General features: G+C 42.8%; 1 long non-coding RNA gene across 1 annotated transcript in view; it reads right to left on the bottom strand.

Annotated features, from left to right (window-relative positions):
• The window catches only part of LOC311588092, a 96,973-nt gene that overhangs the window by 14,193 nt on the left and 58,839 nt on the right, over positions 1 to 23,941 (bottom strand). The window contains exon 2 of the long non-coding RNA XR_014776085.1: positions 8,486 to 8,616. This is a non-coding gene — a long non-coding RNA (uncharacterized lncRNA). The remainder of the gene's footprint in view (positions 1 to 8,485; positions 8,617 to 23,941) is intronic.

The raw sequence follows: 23,941 nt of genomic DNA, 5'->3' as shown, positions 1-23,941 counted from the left end.
GTAAAATCTATCAAGAAAATTGTCCATTTCCTTTAGATTTTCCCATTTTGTGGAATATAGGCTTTTGTAATAATACCTAATGATTCTTTGGATTTCCTTAGTGTGTGTTGTTACATCCCCCTTTTCCTTTCTGACTTTGTTAATTTGGATACTGTCTCTGCCCTTTAGTTAGTTAGTCTAGGGGTTTGTTTATCTTGTTAATTTTCTCAAAGAACCAGCTCTTGGTTTTGTTGATTATTTGTATAGTACTCTTTCTTTCTAAGTTACTGATTTCAGCCCTGAGTTTGATTATTTCCTGATGTCTACTCCTCTTTAGTGTGTTTGCTTCTTTTTGTTCTAGAGCTTTTAGGTGTGCTTTTAAATTGCTAGTATAAGAACTCTCTAATTTCTTTTTTTTTCTCTTTTTTTTTATTAATTTATTCTTGTTACATCTCAATGGTTATCCCATCCCTTGTATCCTCCCATTCCTCCCTCCCTCCCATTTTCCCCTCATTCCCCTCCCCTATGACTGTGACTGAGGGGGATTACCTCCCCCTGTATATGCTCATAGGGTATCAAGCGTCTTCTCGGTAACCTACTGTCCTTCCTCTGAGTGCCACCAGGTCTCCCCCTCCAGGGGACATGGTCAAATGTGAGGCACCAGAGTATGTGAGAAAGTCATATCCCACTCTCCACTCAACTGTGGAGAATGTTCTGACCATTGGCTAGATCTGGGTAGGGGTTTAAAGTTTACCGCTTGTATTGTCCTTGGCTGGTGCCATAGTTTGAGTGGGACCCCTGGGCCCAAATCTGCCTATCATAATGTTCTACTTGTAGGTTTCTAGGACCCTCTGGATCCTTCTACTTTGCTATTCTCCCATGCTTCTCTCATCTAAAGTCCCATTAGGATGTCCTCCCCTCTGTCTCAGTTTCCTGGTAAGTGAAGGCTTTCGTGGGACATGCCCCTTGGGCTAGTATGCAGATATAAGTGAGTATATACCATTTGAGTCTTTCTGCTTCTGGGTTAACTTACTCATTATGATCATTTCTAGCTCAATCCATTTACCAACAAATTTTGGGAATTCCTTGTTTTTAATAGTTGAATAGTATTCCATAGTGTATATGTACCACAGTTTCTTTATCCATTCTTCTACTGCGGGACACTTAGGCTGTTTCCATGTTCTGGCTATTATGAATAAGGCTGCTATGAACATGGTTGAGCAAATTTTCTTGTTGTGTGCTGGAGCATCTTCTGGGTATATTCCAAGGAGTGGAATAGCTGGGTCTTGAGGAAGCCCTGTTCCCATTTTTCTGAGATAGCACCAGATAGATTTCCAAAGTGGCTGTACTAGTTTGCATTCCCACCAGCAATGAAGGAGTGTTCCTCTCTCCCCACATCCTCACCAGCATGTGGTGTCACTTGAGTTTTTGATCTTAGCCATTCTGATGGGTGTAAGATGGAATCTCAGAGTTGTTTTGATTTGCATTTCCCTGATGACCAAGGAGGTTGAGCATTTCTTTAAGTGTTTCTCAGCCATTTGATATTCCTTTGTTGAGAATTCTGTTTAGTTCCAAGCCCCATTTCTCAATTGGGTTATTTGGTTTGGTGGTGTTTAATTTCTTGAAACTTGTGTCCCATGAACTTCAGTTTGTTGTTCCTTTATTTTCATTGAATTTTAGAAAGTCTTTAATGTCTTCCCTTCTCTTCATTGAGTAGAAAGTTGTTCAGTATCTATAAGTCTGTGGGGTTTCTCTTGTTTCTAGTGTTGTTGAAATCTATCTTTAATCCATGAAGGTCTGATAATATAGGGGTTATTTCAATTTTCTTGTATTTGTTGAGGCTTGCTTTGTAACCAAGCACATGGTCAATTTTGGAGAAGGTTCCATGAGGTGCTGAGACAAATGTCTATTGCTTCGTGTTTGGATGAAAAGTTCTGCAGATATCTGTTAGATCCATTTGATTCATGTCATCTGTAAAATTATCTCAGTTTAGTTTCTGTCCTGATGACCTGTCCTTTGGTTAGAGGGTGGCATTAAAGAATGGGAAATTGGTGTGTGATTTAAGCTTTAGTGATGTTTCTTTTACAAATGTGGGTGCCTTTGTATTTGGGGCATAGATGTTCAGAATTGAGATGTCATCTTGGTGGATTTCCCCTTGATTAGTATGAAGTGTCCTTCTTCATCTCTTTTGATTAATTTTGGTTGAAAGTCTATTTTATTAGATATTAGAATGGCTACTCTCTTGCTTCTTGAGTCTATTTGTTTGAAAAACCTTTTCCCAGCCTTTCCCTCTAAGGTGATGTCTATAGTTGTTGCTAAGGTGTGTTGTTTGTATGCAGCAGAATGATGGGTCCTGTTTACATATCCATTCCACTAGCCTGTGTCTTTTAGTGGGGAATTAAGTCCATTGATGTTGAGAGTCATTAATTAGTTAATTAATTTATTTAGCTGTTGCTGTTGTGGAGGAGGATGTCTTTTTCTTTTCTTTTTCTTTCTTTTTTTTTGAGACAGGGTTTGTGTGTGTGTGTGTGTGTGTGTGTGTGTGTGTGTGTGTGTGTGACCCTGGCTGTCCTGGACTCACTTTGTAGACTAGGATGGCCTTGAGCTCACAGAGATCTGCCTGCCTTTGCCTCCTGAATGCTGGGATTAAAGGCGTGTGCCACCACTGCCCAGCTTGGTTTTGTGTTTTGCTTTTTGTTTGTTTGTTTCTTTCTTTTTAACAGATCTTGTCTCAGTTTTATTTGTAAAAACAGCATAGGACACTGGTCATTTGTAAATAGTGTGTAGGTAGGTGTGTCACACCAGTCCATCTGTCTTCACATTGGCAGAAGCTTTTTCTCTGGGACCTTCACAGGGCCCTGCGCATCTTTGGGAGCCTGAGCTGGGGCTGCAGCCTGGTCCTTAGCTGGAGCTGCGGCCTCTGCCTTGGTTTGCACCTCGGGCTGTGGTTGGCAGAGCCTATGACCCTTGGCCATGTAGCTTCGAATCTACTTTCCAAGCTTGGGATGAGCGATGAAAGCAAGCCCGATGAGTTTGCAGCTGGGGCCCTTCAGCATCCTAGACTTAAGGGCCTCTGGCTTCACAAGGGCCTTAATGGCCTCTTCACGGCACTCACTGCCTTTATGTTGTTTGCTTGCATCTTCTTCAGGCCTTTCTTGTTGCACTTCTTGGCAAAGCGCATGTTCCTCAGGAATTTTGGGTCAACCCCCTTAGGACATTCACATCTTTGAGATCAGGGTTTCTTAATGCCATTTCTGTGCCATTTGTGGGACTGGTTGTGTTTGGACTTGGCCATATCTGCATGGTAGCCCGAGGCTCTTTGTTTTGTTCTTTTTTTAAAGATAAGATCTCAGAGTCCAGACTGGCTTCAATCTCAAGTTGTAGCCAAAGTTGGTTTTTAAGTCCCTGCTTTCCCTGGCTCAAACCCCTAAGTTCTGGGGCTCTAGGCTGGTGTGCATGCCCATGTTACATCCTCCTTTGTGTGATCAGTAATTTGGAGGCCAGAGGTTGATGCTGGGCAACTTTTCCAATCAGTCTCTCCCTTAGTATTATTTCCACATTTTAAGTTACATTTATTTATTTACTTATTTACTGTGCCTATCCGTGCGTGTCATGGTTCACACGTGGAGGTGAAAGGACAACTTGTGTCTGCACACGCAGCTGTGCATCTTGTGCACCTCTGGTACCAGTGAAGGCCGGAAGAGGGAGCTGGATTCCATAGGGCCCAGGTTGCAGGTAGCTGAGAGCCAGCATGTGGGTGTGGTGAACTGAATCCAGGTCCTTCGCTCTTAACTAATGAGCCCTCTCTCCACCTGTGTTTCTGAGTTTGCATTTATTGTCAGGACCAAAAATCTATAGACTTGGAGCTGAAAAGGTAGTTCAGTGGCAAATATTCTTGAAATGGAAAAACTGACTTAGGGGGAGGGGAGCATTGAGGATAAACATATTAAATATGACAACTACAGTGAGCACTGAAGGAGATCTGCTCATGGCTGTTAGGAGGAGGACAAGAGCTCATAAAGATGAGCTTGGCTGTGAGCTTCAGAGAGTGCACATGTTCTAGATGGAGCAGGACAGGGTCCAACAGGCAGAAGCATCCTTTCCCCAGTCTCCACTGTCCCCTCCTAGCCCAGGAGCATCCATCCATGCAAACCAGATGCCTTAGGAATGTCATCAAGTGAGTGCATCTTCTCTGTCAGTCCCGATAGTGTCTGTCCATGGACTTTACAGCTTTTTTTTTTTAGATGGGTTTCTCTGTGCAGCCTTGGCTGTCCTGGACTCAATTTGTAGGCCAGGCTGGCTTCAAACTCACAGAGATCCATCTGCCTCTGCCTCCCTGAGTGCTGGGATTACACACATGTGTCACTGCACCTGGCTTGTCCATGGAGTTTATAGTATGCCATTTTCTATACTTCGGGTTCATCCAGCTCCACACTGTGGCCTATGATGAGAGCTATGCATTGCTCTTCTCCTAAAGACATGACAGCTAGGGCTCTCGAAAGAGACCTTCAACACCTAGGCTACAAGTCTAAATTTAAAAAAAAAGTAATTACATTTATTTATTCATTGTGTGTGTGTGGGAGGGCACATGGCACACCACTGCATGTATGTATAGTGGTGATGGAGGGCATGAGGCATACCACTGCACATGTGTGTAGGTCAGAGGACAACTTGTGGGATTGGGTTCTGTCCTTCTGTTATGCGGGTCTTGGGAATCACACATTGGCAGTCAGGTTTGGCTACAACAGACCTTCATCCATCAGCCTGTAACAGCCACATTGGAAGCAAAACTTAAAGCTGCTTGTTGAAAACTGAAATCCTCATGGGACCACACCTGGCAAGTAACATAAACATACCTGAGGGCGGGCTGTCCCTCTGTGCCTCTCTTTTAGGAGTGTTTGTGGAGGGGGTGGGTGGCTATGGAGTGCTAGGAGGAAGGCTGTGGCACCACTAGGCCTGCAGGGCAGAGCAGGGCAGGGCAGGTTGGCCACTGCATAAGAGTCCCTAGCAGAGGGGGGAGGTTTAAGTTTGCAAAGTTTCTCACCCCAGGGAGTCTGTCTACCCACACCAAATACTTTCCAGTGGCATAAAGGTGTGAAGAAGTTGACTTTGAGAGCGTGCTCGCAATTCTCTTTAGCTTCAAAGTATCTCTCTCAAGGGTCCTTGGGAGCCCCCATCACTGGCCAGGCACAGCTGGAATGCCCTCTTCTGCAGAGAAACCTGAATTCAGGGAAAAGGAGATGAGCTCATTCCTGTAAGCAGCACTTACCGCTGCAGTTCCATCTCTGGCCACTAGATGGCCGACCCGACCAGGCACCAGCACTTTAGGGAGGAGGTGAGGCAGAGGTGCTGGGAATTGAGATTTGGAAACTGTAGGCAATTTTAGGGAAAAGAGCCCAGCTTTCTTTCACAACACTCACCCCGCAAAGCTGTTCTTGTCCAGGAGTCCTGTAGTCGTTCAGCCTATGAGGCTGGTTTCTCACAGCTGGTCTTCAGTAGATGTCGGAATCCCGTAAAAGTAGGCTCTCATGGCAGCGAAGGAATGGACTTGCTAGCGAGAATGTGGGCGAGCAGGCAAAGAGAGCAAGCTTCTTCTTCCAACTCCTTATCTAGACTGGCTGCAGAAGGCGAGGCTCAGATTGGAGGTGGCTCTTCCCAACTTGAAAGGTCTGGATTAGAAATGAGTCTCCCCAAGTTAAGGAAGAGTTGGCCATGCTATGCTGGTGGTGAAGAGCAGGGCCTCCTACCACTCTTCAGTTTCTTCTCACAGTTCCACTCTGACAATGATGAATGCACTCCTTGGATCAGAATGTTAATGAGGGAAGACCTCTTCCGACCTAAACAGCTCTTAACGGACCCAGCTGTCGACACTCTTGCACTGGGTATTAAGTTTCCAACCCATACGGGACAAACTCAACCCATAGCACTGGACACAGCACTGAACAATAATGCAACTCAGTATTACTTCTGTGAGCCTGGGATAATCACCCTGACCTACCTGAGCAGGTAGGTTTGAGCAGGACGAAATGCTCTCTCTAACACCGTTGGACATCTCAGCAGAGGAATCTCTGAGTCCTGCACATTTTTATGGTAACTGTCCACCACGGAGTTGACATGTGCCTGATGATATTGTTAATCTACATCATCCTTTGCAGGGACTGAATGGATGTGTTAGATAACGTATACTCACTGCTATGAAAACACACGACTCCATTTCCTTCCCTGGGTGGGATTTTTCCTTTATTATGTGCCACAGTAGCCATTTGTAATCTAATAATTTTCATTACTACCAACTATGAAAGTGTATCTACTCATCTGAGATTGTTTGTTCATAATAAAATGAAATGGATCTGACTGCAATTTTTTGTTTAATTATTTTTTTACCTTTACATATACATTTATATTATTACACACATATACAATAAACTACATACAGCAAGAAGGACCATGAAGCAATTAGGAATTATATAAATGTAAGGTCCATAGTGTTTTGCCTATTTGTATTTGGCAACCTTGGAGAAAACATCTTTCCTATCTTGGTGAGTCTAAAATTCTGAATGTAAATCAATATCTATCATATCTCATCTGTATCAACCTAAAAACATCCATGTAGACTTAAAAACAACTTAACCCCTAAAAACTAAGCTTAATTGTAAAACTAAACTATCTGGTCTTCAACACCATCAGAGATTTAAGAAGGAATAAAATTAATTATCTGAGTAGACAAGGAGTGCAGGTTAGCAGCTTCCAGAATAAGAAAATGACAGAGACAGTTTGCTGCTTAGACAGTCACCCAAAACTCTATAACATTGGAGCATCATCTTCACTCTTCTGGCCCAGTATATCTGACAAAAATATTTGTGAGGCAGGAACTATTGAGGACTTGCTTACCCTGTCTTGGCAGAGTTTGCCTGCTAACTCTGCTTGCATCTAAGCTTGCCCACTTTTAGGCAGAATTCTGTCTGTGGCAGAAATGAGGACATTTTGCCCAGTGGCTTGTTTGCCACATTTGAAGCCATAAAGAGTTTCATTGATGCTCATAATCTTCTCTGAGGTAGGCTGGGTGTTGCCAGGAGTTAACTTGTTTTGTTGTCAATCGCTCCTTAAAATCATAAAAATATCTTTAAATGCCATATTCTGTAGGTCTCTGAGGTTTTTGAAGACTTTATTTATTTTACCTTATCTATCTATAGAATCGTATCTATCTGTTAAACCTAGGGTGTATATTCTTGTAATGAAAATAAACTAGTAATTGACATGATCATTAGCTGATGAACTAACAATTACCTTGTATTATTTAATTATCCTAAACAGCCTGCAATAGCACCTTCAAAGTATTGTAAGTAAACCTTGTATTATAATTGAGTTATATGGGTAAAATACCTCATATTAGAGTAGAAATATATATAATGTGTGTGAAAAATAGTCTTGATTTGAATTCTATGCCAATGTATCAAAATCAAACTAATTTTGCATCAATATACAAACCTCTGTGCCAATGAGTTAAAAATAACCTTGTTTGTAACTCACAGTTAAGGCCTTAAGTTGAGGAGTAGATTCAATAACCTGCTTTTTGTCCTGTCATCCCTATATATTCCTATATTTCTCTTTCTTTCTTCTCAACCCCTATCTCCATACCTAAGAAAGAAAGATAAAGGAAAAGAGAGAAATCCATGAGTCCAATCTCACTTTCTCTCTGAATAAAACCAATAATAACTTATAACCAACTCATAATGAAAATAAATATCTATATCCCAAGAAAACAACCAAAACAATATCCAGTGCCCCTTAAGGGAAATGGGGAGTCGTTCTCTTAAGGTTTCTTCCAGCTCTGGGAACCTGACACCTCTGGCCTCTGACACACACACACACACACACACACACACACACACACACACACACACACACCACATGATTAAAAAGATAATTCTCTTTTTAAAAAAATCCCTACATTGCAGATGTTGCTCATTTGGTAGAGTGTTTGCCTGGGCAAGATGGTGCACACCTGTAATCCGGCTGAGGTACACTCAAGCTCTCTGGGACTTTATTTTTAAAATAAGGTCAGAGGATCAACAAGATAGTAAGAATCTGTCAGAGGACTCATAACTTATAACCTACTAAGACTCTGGACACCAAATTCAACTCATGAATTGTGGGGAGGACATTGTATATCTAATGTGAAACAAGGAAGTTGTGTATGGAACGTGGAAACACCGCACGAAAGGATGACTCGCATCCTGGAAAGGAACAAATGGGACAAGGCAGCCTATCACCATATCACAGAATGGCATGTGCTCTGACAGCGATGAGCTCGATCATTTTGGAATTTTCTGTATTGTATTTTCATACCACAATGACTGTAGATAAATGAAACTGTGACTAAGATGAGGATGGTAGTAATATAAAGTAGATGATTATGAACCTGATTTTTTAAAAACTCTAAGTATATAGCTTAAATATTATAAGTTACTCTGAAGTTATACAGCTGATTAGTGGCACTGCTTACTCAGATAGGTGCTAGCACATGTGATTTCAATTTCAGTATGTGGTGGTGGTACTGTACGCTCTATGGCATGCTTCTGCGGCCTTGTAGACATCACAGTAGTCGCTGCGTCTATGAAGCTTCTCCCTCGGCTCCTTGTAAGAAAAGTAAATTCAAAATAGAGTTATATCCAGGTCATTCAAATAAACAGTACCTTCTAAGCACTTGCTGTGGCATAAGAGAGGAGAGAGAGAGAGAGAGAGAGAGAGAGAGAGAGAGAGAGAGAGAGAGAGAGAGAGAGATGGTAGAGGGCACCACATGGAATATGGCCCCTGCCCTTATGTCCTGTGTTCTAAGAGGTATATTTTAACTAAAGGTACTTGGCCCTGGAGAGGCTTCACATGAGGAGAAGGCAGGTGTTCTGGGGTTGATCCCTGTTGCTCAGCATCCTTTTACACTTCTGTAGTGGTACCTGCATTCTGAACTCCTATTCTTCCAAGACACCCTCACCCCCTGCCGCCAGCTCTGAGGTTCGAGGGTAAGAAAATGGGTTGGCAAGTGGCCTGTCATTCTGCTCCAGAGTCCTCCTCTTGAAAATTTGATCTTAAAAACAAAAACAAAATTCCATTTCTTTTGTATATTTGCACATGTATGCACTTTAGTATATGCCTATGTATGTGTGCAAGGGCACATGTATGCACATGTAAGTATAGACCAGAGGACAAACAGCCTCGGCTATTGTTCCTCAAGCTCTACCTACCCTCTTTCTTTCTTTGTTTCTCTCAATTGCCTGGAACTTACTGATTTGCGTAGGGTGGCTGGTCAGCAAGTCCCAGGGATTCTTCTGTCTCTGCCTCTTCAGTGATGGGATTACAAGTACCACCATGATCCCCTAGTGTCTAAAATCTGGGTTCAGTCCTCGAGCTTGCAATATAAGCACATTACTGTCTGAGCCATCTCCTCAGCTGGGCAGCCGATCTTGAGCAGGTCAGGTAAGAATGTGAGAGTTCTTTATGTCAACACAGATGGACCGAGCTGGAGAAGCTGTTGGCTCATCTCTGCTACTGAGATCTCCAGATTCCTGCCCTTCTGAGCCTTGTTTGCTTATGTACTGCCTTGGTTCAGTATAATCTCCCCTGTACTCCAGCAGATCCATTTTGAGTATAAATTGTACAATTTCTGTTAATTTTTGTTTTATCATATCATATTGCATTCTATTACACTATTATATTATTATCCCTTAGAAGCCTGTTTGTTTTCTAATGAAAGACAGAAAGGGGTTGTATCTGGATGGGAGGGGAGGTGGGGGGAGCTGGGGAGAGTGGAGAGGAAACTTTAATTAGTATATACTATGTGATAAAAATATTTTTGATAAAAGGAAAAATACCATATATATGTGTACATACACACACACAAACACACACACACATACACACAGTCAGTTCTGTTTCTCTAGAGAACCCTGACTGACACTCATTCCAAGCCACTTCACAGAAGCATCCTGTTGCAGTGAGTCAACAGAATTCAAATACTCATCAATGTGGCCATGTCTTCAAAGAAGATATCCATTCCATCAAAGAGAGGCAAACACTGCGCTGAAATTCAGAAGACCTGACCCTGTTCAACTGCAAAAGGACAGTGTGAGAAGATGCTCCTCCTCTCTGAGTTTATGTCACATCTGTAAGCTGAAGCAGGGGAGGGCAACGTTGATATTTTGTTCTCAAGTCAGTTTTAGGAATTACTGAAGGATTGAGTAGATTGAGTAGATGTATCTCAACTCGTGTGTGTGTGTGTGTGTGTGTGTGTGTGAGAGAGAGAGAGAGAGAGAGAGAGAGAGAGAGAGAGAGAGAGAGAGAGAGAGAGAGAGATGAAGACATTGCTACCATCTGGATGGTAAATAGACATAAGTTCCAAATTGTCTCCTGGATATGGAATCTTACCTTGGGAGAATTATGGAGGATCTCACACCTCCTTACACCTGTAACGATCATTGTACTGAAGATGAACCCTCTCAAGATAAGGATCATCAAATAGCATCAGTGGCACTCACTGAACCTTAGTGATGGACCAACCTCAAGAAGGTGAGCACCAATATAATTTAACTAATATAAGTGATAAATTAACTTTGGATTCATTTAGATCTTCATAAGAAACTTATGTTGAAGAAAAAAATCATCTTGAACATTCTTAGGTCATTTTTGGTCAACCATTTGAATTCTATAGCTTCAGGTTTCAGCTATCACACCAACACTGAGCAAAGGGACCACTTCTGTTTGAGTGCTGAAATGTATTTACTTTTCATCTTATATTCGACTGACCTCCTAAAGCCACCTAAACCACAACCTCCCTCACGTGAATTCTAACCCCTCCCATTTATTTTCAAGGCCACCCCTCTTGAAACACAATGCACCATTTCTAGTACCATGGTCAGCATCTCTAAGCTGCTGAGCAGAATGGAGAAGTCACATGGTGAAAAGATAAGTATCAATGGATTCTAATCAATTCTACCTGGAGCTGAATTCATCAGACAGAATGGAAAGACGTACGTGATGAAAACAGTAATTTCCTCTAGATACCATCAAGAGTTAGATATGAATATGTATGGATCGGAAGAAATATAAGAACTTTTAGCCTTCTTCCCTTCCCCCCAAAAGTAACCCAGGGGCCAGTGAGATGGCTCAGTGGGTGTAGGTGCTTGCTGCCAAGCCTGATGACCTGAGTTCAACTCCTGGAAACCACATGGTGGAAGGAAAACCCAACTCCTGAAAGTCAGCCTCTGACATCCACACCTGCACTGCGGCACGCACAGCTACCCACAGCCACCTGGTAAATAAGTGCAAAACATTCTTCAGAAAACAGTTTCAAAGGCCCCAAGATGGCTCAGTAGATCTAAGCCCGAGGACCTAACTTCAGTCTCTGGAACTCATGGAGGGAGGAGGAAATGGACTCCTGAAAATCATCCTCTGATGTCTGCACACACCCCTGGCCCAGTGTAGCTGGTTCACACACATGTTTCTACACACACACACACACACACACAGGCACACACGCAGATACACAGACACACACACACATGCATACAGGCACACACAGAGAGACATACATATGCACGCATATGCACATGCATGCATACAGGCACACACACACACACACACACACAAAATGGAAAAACACATTCCCAGTTATAATCCCTCTGACTTCATCAGCTGGCATAAAGATTACATGGAAAGCCGCCTGACCCCTCTTAGGCCTCTCAACAGCTGCCAACACTTTGCCTCGACTTTGATCCAGGCGTGCTTCTGAGCGGTACCCAGCTCATGTCATTCAGGCCCCACTGCCCTTTAAAGCAGATGCTATTGCTGTCACTATTTCCTGACATGGACAATGAAGCTCAAAGGGGTAGCGGGGCTGTCTTGTGGACACAGGTAGTAGAGCTGGGGGTCACATGTGGATCTCACACCCAAGGGTGTGTTCTTCTAACTCCTTTGCTATGGTAACAAGTGCAGGATGAATCTGAAGGAAAAAGAAAACAGACTGTGGTTTCTTGAAAATCCTTGAGACATTAACTGAATATTTTATCAAAGGGAAGCGGCTTTGTCTGGGATAAGCTGCGGTACTGTGTGTGTGACACCTGATGTCCATGAGCTACCAAAAGACTCCATGATGACGTCTTTGACCTGATCATCTGGAGTCTTCCAGTTGACGTGCTTTCCCAGGGCACTGGCAGGCTGCCATGTTTAATGCCCACCCCGCAGCAATAGGAATGGAAGCTCCAGTTCCTGCGGCCTAAGCAAAGACCTCCTGCAAAGCAACCAGAGACTCTATCGATGCGAGGAACCATCTGTGCAGGCTTCTAAAGAGGAATCACACATTTGCATCTAGAGAATTTGACACAGGCCATTTGTCAGCCACCATCTTCACACGTGCTTGCCGTTTCCACACTTTATCTCCTTTTAGACAGAGCAATGACGCCTTGTTTTGAGAGCATACATGTGGGGTGCCAGGTGTTGATATTTTAGAACAAACAGCTGTGGTGGCAGGTTTTCATCCTCCACTCCCCCCCCCCCCCGCCCCCACAAGTCGGGCAGATGATAGGCCCCGCCCCCAGCCGGGCGGATAATAGGGTACTATGCTAGATGAAATTAAAGTGTTTCAGGTAAGAAACCTTCCCACCCCACAATAACATGTGATTTCCGGCGACCTTACTCTTGGAGACTGTCCTTGGGATTCACCTTCATCCTGGGGTGGTGAGCTTCAGAGAATGGCTGCTGAGGCCCCCACACCCCTGGACGCTGTCGGAGAGGCTCCAGATGTCCCCACGTGTTCCACCATTGTGCCCGGTATCATTACCATTCACCAATATGCCCATTTTCATGTCAATTCAGATTCAATGTGACATTTGCCTTCACTTTCCTTTGTGGGTCACAGTCCTGAGCCTCACGAGTGCTGGTTATAGCATAATTATTACTGCTTTGAGTAACACGCCTTCCGCGCATCCTGATTTAAATCAAGGAGAAAGAATTCCACGGGTGTTCTATGGAGTCTTTTGTTTCTCTAGTAAAAAGCAGGACAGAGCAAGTAAAATTCAGCCTTCCACATTCTTTGATAGGAAAACAGATCCTTAAATTAGGTGAAATTTAATTTTTACTACCGGGTTAGTGAGACAGTACTTTGATATTTTGACAATTTGGTGGTTTTAGAAAACGGCTAAGAGTTTTACAAAAGCTAAGAACGTCTTCCTAAGGGAAAAAATACACAAATACACTCAAGAGCATTAGTTATACATTCAGAGACACGAGAAGCCAGCAAAAGCTCTGCTGTGTACGTCCTAGGTCACTGCTGAGTGGACTTTCCATAATGAGATGGTTGTATCAGCTGTGTCCTGTACTACCTGCTTTAGTTGTTTTGGTCAGCAGCCCAGGCGAGGCTAGAACTATGTAACCCTGGCTAGCTTCGCTTTCCCCAGCACTGTAATTATATACAAATAACACCTAGACCTACCTGACATCACTGCAGTTCCTGATCACCCAAGGTTTGTTATTGTTTTACACAATCTCATAAGGACTTTAGCTCTCACAACACAAACCCCTGAAGTCTGCCTGGGTACACACCACATGAGGATTTGGCTGTTTTCCTTACCTTCTTGGTAGAAAGGTAGACAATTCCTCTTTCAGGGGTTTGAGACAGCCTAGGTTTGCTAGAGGCTCCATTTTTTTTTTTTAAGTTTACCATGTGATGTCAAATGCTGGCTTATTCGGAGTGTAAGCAACGTCCCCAGAAGAGGAAAAAGAAAGGGCCTCTCTGGCGTTTGAGACAGGGTCTCACTGTGGCTTCCGCCTCCTGAGTATCGGGGCTAAAGACCTGGCTTGCCTCCTCCTCTTTTAGCAGTGCTGTGATTCTTTCCTCTAAGAGCTGTGTTAGGGACATTTGATCAGTTTCATAGGCTGCGCTTTATTTGCATTTATCTCAAGTGGTTTTCGAATTTTCCTTGTAATTTCCTCTTTGGGTCACTGGTTATTTGCATATTTAACCTCTTTTAGGTGTCATTATGTTTAATAATACAGTCGTGGAAGTGGAAAAACACCAGTTTTTCTCATCACCTATATTTTGATTTAAAATAAATAACTGAAACCTGGTAGAAACTCTGCAGACTCTCTCTGTGTCCATCGTGGCAGTTTTCTCTTCGCCTCCTGCTCCTACCTTGCTAACTAAACTCATGCATTCCCGATGCTTCCCGGGTTTTAATTTCTATAGCAAAAGCCCCATCTGCTTTGAATTAGAGTTCTGTTTGTGCACGGAGTTACAGCACATTCATCTTTGTGTCACGCGGCTCACAGAGGGCAATCGCTCACGCATAGAAACCTTTTCATACAGGCCTGCAAAACCAAAGCAGGCTTAACTAGATTCACAGGTTTGGGCCGAGGCATCCCACAGCCTCCCGTTGCTCTGGGGAAACAATTATCTACACACGAGACGGGAGGATCTATTGCAAGGCTGTGTGATGTTTCACAGCCTCATATCCCTATGGCAGGAGACATCTTTGAAACAGATGGGTGTGCTGCCACTCTGATTACCTTGGCCAACACCTGACCCAGATAGCAGTCCTGCAGCGACCGTGAGGAGGGAGAGTCGCTTCAGAATGCAGAAGTCAGTGGGAGAAACAGAATGGGCCCGGCAGACTGAAACATCTTTCTGTTTGAAACCATGCTCACAGACCCACTTAGTTTTTCTTCTGTCATTATCGTAGTGAATTTGTGAGTGAATAACAAAAGCACAGTGCTTCACGTAACAGCCCAAATCCACTCTTTTTCTTAACTGTTGCCTGCATTTACTGAGCTAAGCATGGAAACACTATGGTACACACCAACCGGTGGCTTAAAAGATGAGGTGGAACAGATGCAGAATCTAAAAGCATTCGTGGGGACATTAAAATATTTTCAACAGCAAACTCAAGAATGATCAAACATCAAACGCAGACAAGTAACACCTGCGACTGCTTTAGTTCGCTTGGATTTTTACACAGAACTTGCAGTTGGAGAGTACAAAATCAATAGCTAAGCTAATTATTTCAATAGTCACATATTATAAGCATTCACTGCTCTAAGATGCTAATAAATGAATGCAACTTCTTCTAAGATGAAGACAAATAGTAACATGGCCACTGCCTTCTTCACTAAGCTCCTTTTTTTTAAAAACCACACTTGTGTCCTCCTCTATGTACATCATCTACACTGGCTTTGTTCAGAGTTTTGCATAAAACTCTTTGGCTAAAATTTACACACGCTGTTCCTTACCCGGCTCCTCTCTCCCCTCCCCCATCCATGCACACGACCCTGTCTGCCCTTCATTCCCAGCATGGTATTTCTTGCTCAGGAGCTCAGAAATGCCTCCCATGGCCAAGTTGTATCTTGCACACTTTTTGCACCCAGATCTCCCTTCGGGAGCACGGAGAGTCTTACATTTTTGCTCTTCTGGTATCTACACTTGACTACAAGTTATATGATAGGATAAAGACAGTATCTTTTTGGTTCAGGATGGTGCAGCAGCACAGCAGTCTCTCAGGAACTGGAGTGATAGCTTGGTTGGTAGGCTGCTCGCCTTGCAAGCATAACACCTGAGTTCTTTCCCCAGAACCCATGTCAAAAAGAAAGAAACAGACAGAAAAAGAAGGAACAAAGAGGAAAGGTGGACATAGTGGCGAGTTCTTGCAATCCCAGCACTGGCGGGCTGGGGTGGAGGGTGGAGATGGGCAGATGCTTAGGGACATTGGCCGGGGAGTCTCGCCCATTTGGTGCCTTCCAGGGCAATGAGAACCCTGTCTTTTTTCCTTTTTAAGCTGATAGCACTTATGAAATGACACATGAGTTTTTTCTCTACCTTTGACATACACACATGTGTACATGCCCCCCCCACACATATGTGTGCCCAAATACACACAAACACAGAGAGTTGATGAGTAATCCAATGAGAAATAGCTTGAGGCATCATAAAAGTTATTTCTATAAGAGTATATTGTTGTGGTTGTAGAATTTGAATATGATTCCATTTGAAAATAATACACAAAGGTTTGTGGTAAATGAAACTGAAGAACCAATGAAGCGTCATATTAATGCATTTAAAAATACAGAAGCAGAGCAGACTCTGAAAATATGAAGGATAGACAGGACACTGCAGATCCAGAGGTAATTTATGGATAAATCACACACTTATTTTCCAAGAGCTATGGCGACAAGAAACACAGTTTGTGAGACACACACACTGTTAGGGAAAGGGTGTGATGCAGGGTAAGTTTCTCCACATTTAATATAGAAAATTAGAATCCTCCTGGATGGGGTTTAAAGACATGTAAGACTTTGAACGCTTAAACATGTATCAATGAAAATGCCAAGTCCACCCTAGAGACTCTCCAATGTGAACTGTGAGCTAATCAGATTCATTATGCATGAAGGGTGAAGTGAGGGTGTGAGCGTGCGGACGTGAAATGTTGTGACTAACACACCTGTCAGAAATCAGAATGCTATGCCAGTTGGTGATCTGCCTTAAGCTCAGCTCCCTGAGAGTTATGTTACAAACGTGCCAGTTGTTCAACATGACACCACCATTTGTTTTCAGGGACCACCTAGAACTGGTCCTTAGACTCACTTCTGTGCCGAAATAACTAAAAAAAAAAAAAAAAAAGCTTCTTCATCTTGGGAAAGCCTGTGGAATATGCCAGGTGGTGTATATGATCTGATGGGCTACAGATCAGCTACAAAACTCTCCATTGTAAAGGCTCATAGAAAAGTCTTGGGTGGGGAGACGATAGGTATTTGCCAGAGGTGAGTTTCAAAAGTCTACAGAGACCTTGCACACAGAAACAAGGTTCCCCCCAACAACTACAGGGCTTCTAGAAATAATAGATCCTAGGGAAGATTTAAATGATCATTCAAGAAAGAGTAAGAGGACCACTGTGATGCAAGATGTCCAGGCTCATGAGAAAAAGCTCTTTGTAATGGCAGCCTGACCCGCTGTCTGCTTATGGCTGTTCTTTCCTATTTGCTCTGGTTCCTGGTGACTTCATCACTTTGTGAATTGATGGGCTTCTCTGTAATATAGTTCTTGTAAAGACCCTGTTAAAGAAGAGCTGGAAATTCGGAAACTCAATAGTGCAATCCGCCTCTTCATAAGCAAGCACGTGCTTGCCCTCATCCTGTCAGAGGCATGTGGACAGTATAGCTAGAAGGTTTGGAATATATCTGCACACCTGTTGTCTTTATCAACTCTTCTGGGACTAGTGTTTGTGGGGAAGCTGTTTGGCTACATTGTACTTAATGGAATGTGTTTTTATCCAAAATGATAACAGCTCACAGAAGGAAGTTGGTGGTGCTCATTAAGTGTCAGAGAATTTCCAGAACTTCTGCTGCTGCAGCAGTACTTTGTGCTTTAATAAGAAAATAATACATGTACTGAGGAAAACTGTATGTGTGAAATACTCATTGCTACATTTTTATAATAACTAAGAAATAGAAACAACCAAAGAACACCTGGGGAAGAGGTGAAGTCAGGTGTGGAGCGTCTACTTGTGGGGAACAAAGATTACTTGTGAGGACTGCTATCAAGACAAGAAAGAAAGGTTGGGGGGCGGGGAGGCTTAGCAATAATGTAAAAGGAAGCAAGTAGCAGAACACAAAGTTAAATGTACATCCTTCCCATAAATAGTACGGGATGCCCACAATATAATGCAAGAAGGAAATACATCAAATTATTCTCAGGGATGTTTCTGGATTGTGAGGCTATTGACTGTTTTTAGGCTTGTCTTCATTCCTAAATATATGATTCTATAAGTATTGCTTATTTTATTGACTTTCTAAGTGAGACAGAGTCTCATGTAGCCCAGGGTGGCTTTGAACTTCTGATCTTCCTGCCTCCACCACCCTGATTTATTTTGTTTTATTTAACAAATTTTCCCTTTGGTCCTGTCATAGTGCTCATAGTGACTATTGATCATTTTCATCACCTGTCCCCCTCTCTCATCATCTCTATCCTTTTCTCATTGAAACCCTTCTTTCCAGCAAGTTCCCCGTCTGCTTTTATGTCTCCCTTTTCTCCTTACGATCCACTGAGTTTAATTCGGATTGCTTACATGAGCATGGGATGAGAGAAGAAGAATGTTTGTTTGTTTTTTTTTTCCTCTAGGAATTTGGTCACAACAACACAAAAGCAACTATTATAGAGGGAGAGAAAAACAATCATTTGGGCTTATAAAACTATATCTACTTCTCAGAGGTCATGTTCTGGTGTCTTCTCGGTAAGGGCACTGTGTTTAACTGTGGGCACTCTTATTCTGAGTCGCTCCATCAGTTGTATTTCTTCAGCCTGAGCTGTGAGCACTGTAAGTGGAGTGCTGTGATCATAGATCACACTGAGAAGTCAGAAAGCAGTGGCCAAGTGTCCCTTACCACACGCCTCTGGTGGTGCCCCTCATCTCCTGATAGCTCACTTTATCTTGGCTCTGAGAGACTGGCTAAAATAAATCTATTCCATTTTTGCTATGTTTCTATGTTTAAAGATAAGCATAGGTGGTATTTGATTTCTTAATATGTTTCTATCTTAGAAGATAGTGCACATTTTCTCATCTTAGGAACATATTATTCAGTTTTCTATTTCAGAATATTTCATATTTTTTTTTGCAGTCAGCGTGCTTCTTAGTGGCAGTGAATTGGAGCCCTTCCTGGCCACTCAGGGGCCAAGAGAGCTGCCTGTTTGACCTGTAATTTTGTCTGTCCTGCGAATGTATTACTTACTGACATACTGCTCTATTTCCTCAAAGTCATCCCAGTCATTTGGCTTATGCTCCACTTTTAAAAAGTTACCCATTCTTTAAGAAACCAGTTTGTGAATGTATGGAATGTGCTTTTATCTTATAGAGGAATGAAATCTATAGCAGCAATTATTAGATAGAATGTAAAGTAACTCTGTAAACAGGGTTTTGAGTATTCATATGTTATTATACATTCCTTAGAAATGTCCCCAGAATGATGTCAATCAATAGTTCCCCAGAAACATTATTTTTATATATTAGCTGAAGACGGTGTATACCCCTTCTCCTTAATAGATGCTAATATCCTTACAGGTTATAGTTCATACCTCTCCCCTGAGAAACTTGATGATTTTATTAGAGTCATAGACACACAAACTCACAAGACACTGAGAGTGGTGAAAAGCTCCCTCTCTGCAGCTACCTTTGCTGGAAGCTACATGGCTGTCCATGGGGCTGGCAGATTGGCATGAGCCATTTGGAAACACGCCCTGATGCAAAAGTCACAGAAATCCTTCATCTCTGTGCTCATGAATTTTCTGAATCCAACCAAAAGAGATCCTCTAGTCAGAGAAAGAGCTTTATCCTCATGAATCATGTGTTTGGAGCAATGCTTGGCTTGAGCCTGTTACTAGAAAATATCAGTTGGGGCAAATAAAAGACTGAGGAAAGAAACTTCAGGGAAAAAAAACCAGGAAATTGAAACTTCCTTGGGGGAATATGAAAACAATATATTCTAGAGGAACAATTCTCAACCTGTGGGTCGTGACCCTTTGGGGTCAAAAGACCCTTTCACAAAGGTTGCCTAAGGCCATTGGAAAACACAGATACTTACATTATGATTCATAATATTAGAAAATTACAGTTATGAAGTAGCAACAAATCATTTTATGGTTTGGGGTCACTACAACTTGAACTGTATTAAAAGGTCACAGCATTATGAAGGTTGAGAACCTCTGACGTAGAGGAGCGATGAAGGCACACGTTTATGCAGAGCTGGGTACCTGCCCAGCAGTAATCCAGGAGGGCTTTATTTTCTTCTCTAGCTGACCTTGAGGCCATGAGTAAGAAAGAAATGATGGCTAAAATGTGGCTTAAATCTGTCCCAAAGTACGGAAGCTAAGCCGCTAAGAACAGACAGAGCCATTAGCAATGACTGTCAAACTTATTCATTCAAAAGCATTTAAGGGAAACGATGCAATCATTAACTGACTACTAGGCTAATCAAGATGATATTTTAGTGCTCACCTATGAAAATACACATGCCAACTTCACCTAACTGACCCAAGAATGTTACCTGTAGCTGAATTTAGCTACTTTGTGGGTTTTTCTTTTTCCCACCCTTTATCAGCCCTGTTTCAACCCCTACCACTAGACCACTAGATAGGAGAGAAAGAAGAATAAAGAGATAGAGGGAGGGAGGGAAAAGGAGGGAGGGAAGGAGGGAGGGAGGGAGGGAGAGAGAGAGAGAGAGAGAGAGAGAGAGAGAGAGAGAGAGAGAGAGAGAGATCCTTGAATCTAATTTTTTCCTTTTGATTCTTCTTTGGCTAACAAACTGCAACCGAACCCCTCCCAAATTACCAACAACCACCCACGTTGCCTATCAGGGCTCTAGCATTTATATACCAGTTCCCAGATTTCCACATGTCACACAATCGTAGAAACTATCTGTAGCTGGCCAAACCACACTGCTGCTAGGGCATGAGGCAAACCATAGCTTCTGTGAAGCAGCCCCATATTCTCATACCTGGGATTAAAACAAAAACATATTCTTATAATATTCCTGTGTTTTTTTAAAGAAATCAAAATTCCAGAATTCTTACTACAGTTACCAGCCAGAAAAACAGCAACAACAGTAATAAGAGAATGAAGCCCTGAAAGAGGTAAACATAAGTATGAGAGTTTCCATCTCTATGTGAAAATTATGAGACATATAAGAAAATGGAAAATTGTTGTATGTACACAGAGGAAAAAGCAATTGATGGACACAGCTCCTAAGGAAGTTCATACACTGTATTCATAAAATTTTGAATAGGCCAATCTGAAAAACTAAGAAACCTGATAAAAATATGAAAAACTAGAATATAGTAGGCTTACAATATAAAAAAGCAAAGGTTATCAAGGAAGATAAGAGAAATGATTTTTTAAAAAGCCAGAAAGTCCTAGAATTGAAAGATGCAATGACAAATAAAAAAAATACATAAGAGGGGCTCAACGGCAGATCTGAACTGGCAGAAGAAGGACTCAACATACTTAAAGATAGGCCATGTACCATGGGCCATTAAAGAAAGAGGGGGAAACAACTAAATAAAACTAACTGACCCTGAGACTCTTCCAGACTGTCGCTGTGAGTACAGACATCTGGGTAACGGGAATCTCGGAAAGGGTAAGGAAGGTGGAGAAGGACTGTTTGGTGTGCGCTCAGCACTGGAGAGGCTGCGACAGGAATTTGGGCCAGTGTGGGCAAACAGGAAAGAAAAGGAGGTGGAGCACAGTGAGGAAGAGGAGGAGGAAGACAAGGAAAAAGGCAAACAAAAGTAAAGAGGGAGGAAGGAAGGAACTAAGGAATGAGCCAATGAACCTTGAAAACTTCCAAATTTCCTAGGAAGAAAATGAATCCTCAGTCGGATGAGTTCAACGGGAGCTGTAATGGATCCAGCATTCCGAACTGTGCCCCTTGCCAGCTACAGCTACACTCGGGAGAGTGGGCCCCACACCTTGCCTGGCCGGCATATAGAGCTGGCTTTGGTGGCATGGGCGCTGGAGAGCTGGCAGGCTGACCAGCTCAGCTTCCACCCAGGCCCAGATGCAGGGCTCTGAGTCAGCTCGTCCCAGCATCTGCCCCATCTATGAACTACTGAAGTGTATGAAGAGGCCGGTCCTGAAGATGCAAAGCTGCAGGATCTCCGCAACACAAGGCTAAAACACAATATCCCACAGGGATCTCAGGGAGGACCTAGTATTGATGGTGCAGCAGAAGCCAGAGGCTTTGAACCAGTTCAGTGCCTCGTTGCAAGGAACATTTTCAAGTAAAGATGTGTAGACAAAAGGGTACACTGTGTGACATGGTGTGACACACTACAGCTTCCATGATGAGACCTTTTTTGTTAATTTATTTATGTTTAATTTTCTTTTGGAGGGTTACAAGGGTGGATGGCAGAAACGAAGGGATGGGGAAATGAGTGAGATCGGGTGCATGATGTAAAATTCACAAAGAATCAACAAAAAGGTTTAAAAAAATAAAGAAAAGGAAAGTATACAAGTTAGAAAGTGAACAGGGAAAATTATCTCTATTCACCTATCATATGATCTTTAATACAGAGATTACAAGGATCCACAAACATTATACCTAGTAAATAAAGCCAGAGGGACCAACAGCGTAACATCAGTAGAACAATCAGCTGTATTTCTACAAACTAGCATTGAAGAGTGCTGAAATAAAACCACTTGCAGAGCTTTCAAGAGGAAATAAAACAGGAGTAAGTTTAACAAGAGAAGCATAAAGGCATACTGCTATGACACTCTCTTAAAAGAAGGTGAGAAAGCCCTAAACACATGCAAAGTCGGTGAGATGACTTCACGCGCAAAAGCATTTGCTATCAAGCCTGAGTTCCACCCCTGGAACTCACGTGCTGTGAAAGGGAGAGCAGAGCTTAAAACATGGAAACATGTTCCATGTCCACTGATACCTTAGCATTGTGACGACAGTAGCATTTCCCAGGATCTACCTGGCTGTGGTGCCAATGAATGCCCCATTGCTCTTGACAGACCGTCTATTGTTGGTAAGCAAATGCCCACCACAGAGTCTGACCAATTCTAGGTCCCTCTGGAGTCGCTCCAACCTCTTGGTTGGTCCTGCCTGTGCCTGGGTGACTTTGGGCTGCCTGCACTCCAGCAGGCACCTGAAAATCTGAGGTTCTGGTTGCGCATAGGTGATTCCTTCAGCCACGGCGTCTAGAGCCCTCTGCGGTGCTGACTGCAGCACAGGCCCCATGGCTCCCATGCTCAGGGACCCCAGACACTGGGGATTTGGGGGGGGCACATCTTGGGGAATCTGACTCGGGTTTGAGTCACTCCTGCCTAGCTGGCACAGAGCCAGCATGGGGTAGGCAGGGAACCTGCAGCTACCTCTGCCTCAGTGCTTCCCCAGCAGCTAAAACACTGAGCAGCCTGGTCACTGCAGCCTGCTGTACAACCATCCCCCTGCACTGACAGCTACAGCAGCTAGACATCATGACAGCCTGACAACGTTTTCAAATCTGCCCACCACTGGTTCCTGACAACATGTGGCAGTTGCCATGTCGGTTTTGGGATAGATGGGGTGGGGCAAGTTCCCTCGCAGCCATCTTTGCTAGGGGCAATCACGTGACTAGCCGCCATCTTTGTATTGGAAGTACCCTGGCTACATCCACTATCTTTACTAAGGGCTCCCAGGTCTGTTCAAATCTTTACTAAACTTCAAGTATAGCGTCTGTCTTTTCAGACTTTTGTTACCTGGTCTACAAGGATACAATTAATTACAAGTTTAAAGCTACCTAATTCTTACTTTTATGTTTTCAAGGTTATGTTTTTACCCTGATTCAAAATGTTTTTATTTCTAATTTAGAGTCTTTACTAATTCCAAGACAAATAAACAAATGCTGTTCCTCCTATCCCAGATGGCCTGGATTCCAGTACAGGGTTCCTAGCTAATGGCTTTGATTTGCTTTTTTAAATTATTCTATAATGTTCTGCTGTATTAATATTCATTTATAATGTTAAAACTTAAATCACTGCCTTATAAATATATTTAGCCTTATTTTCTAAATGTGATGTTATTGATCATACAAAAAACTGTTCTGATTTTTTTTGTGGACTGTGTTATACACAGCTTCAAACTATAAACAACGTTTGTCTATCTAAATATCCTTAAGATAGTCTGCAGTCTCATTGCCATCTTAACCAACAGGCTGAGGATCATTCATAAACCCCCATATAGGAATTGGTAAAAGTAGTTTAAAAATATTTAAAACCTAAGAGAAGCCTTCTCGATAGGCTCAACTACAGCAAAAACTGTGCTCCAGGCCTTAGCCACTGCCCTGAGGTAAGAAAATAGAGGTCTGCAATGCCACTTCCCACCAGGTCCAGCCTGAGCCAGCTCCACCAGGGGACCTGTTTCAGATACAGCCAAAAAGAGGACACTG

This window comes from Acomys minous (genome assembly GCF_964271855.1).
Source record: "Acomys minous genome assembly, chromosome: 17".
Taxonomy (NCBI): Eukaryota; Metazoa; Chordata; class Mammalia; order Rodentia; family Muridae; genus Acomys; species Acomys minous.
Note: the sequence above shows the minus strand (reverse complement) of the source record. Positions and strands in the feature narration are given on the sequence as shown.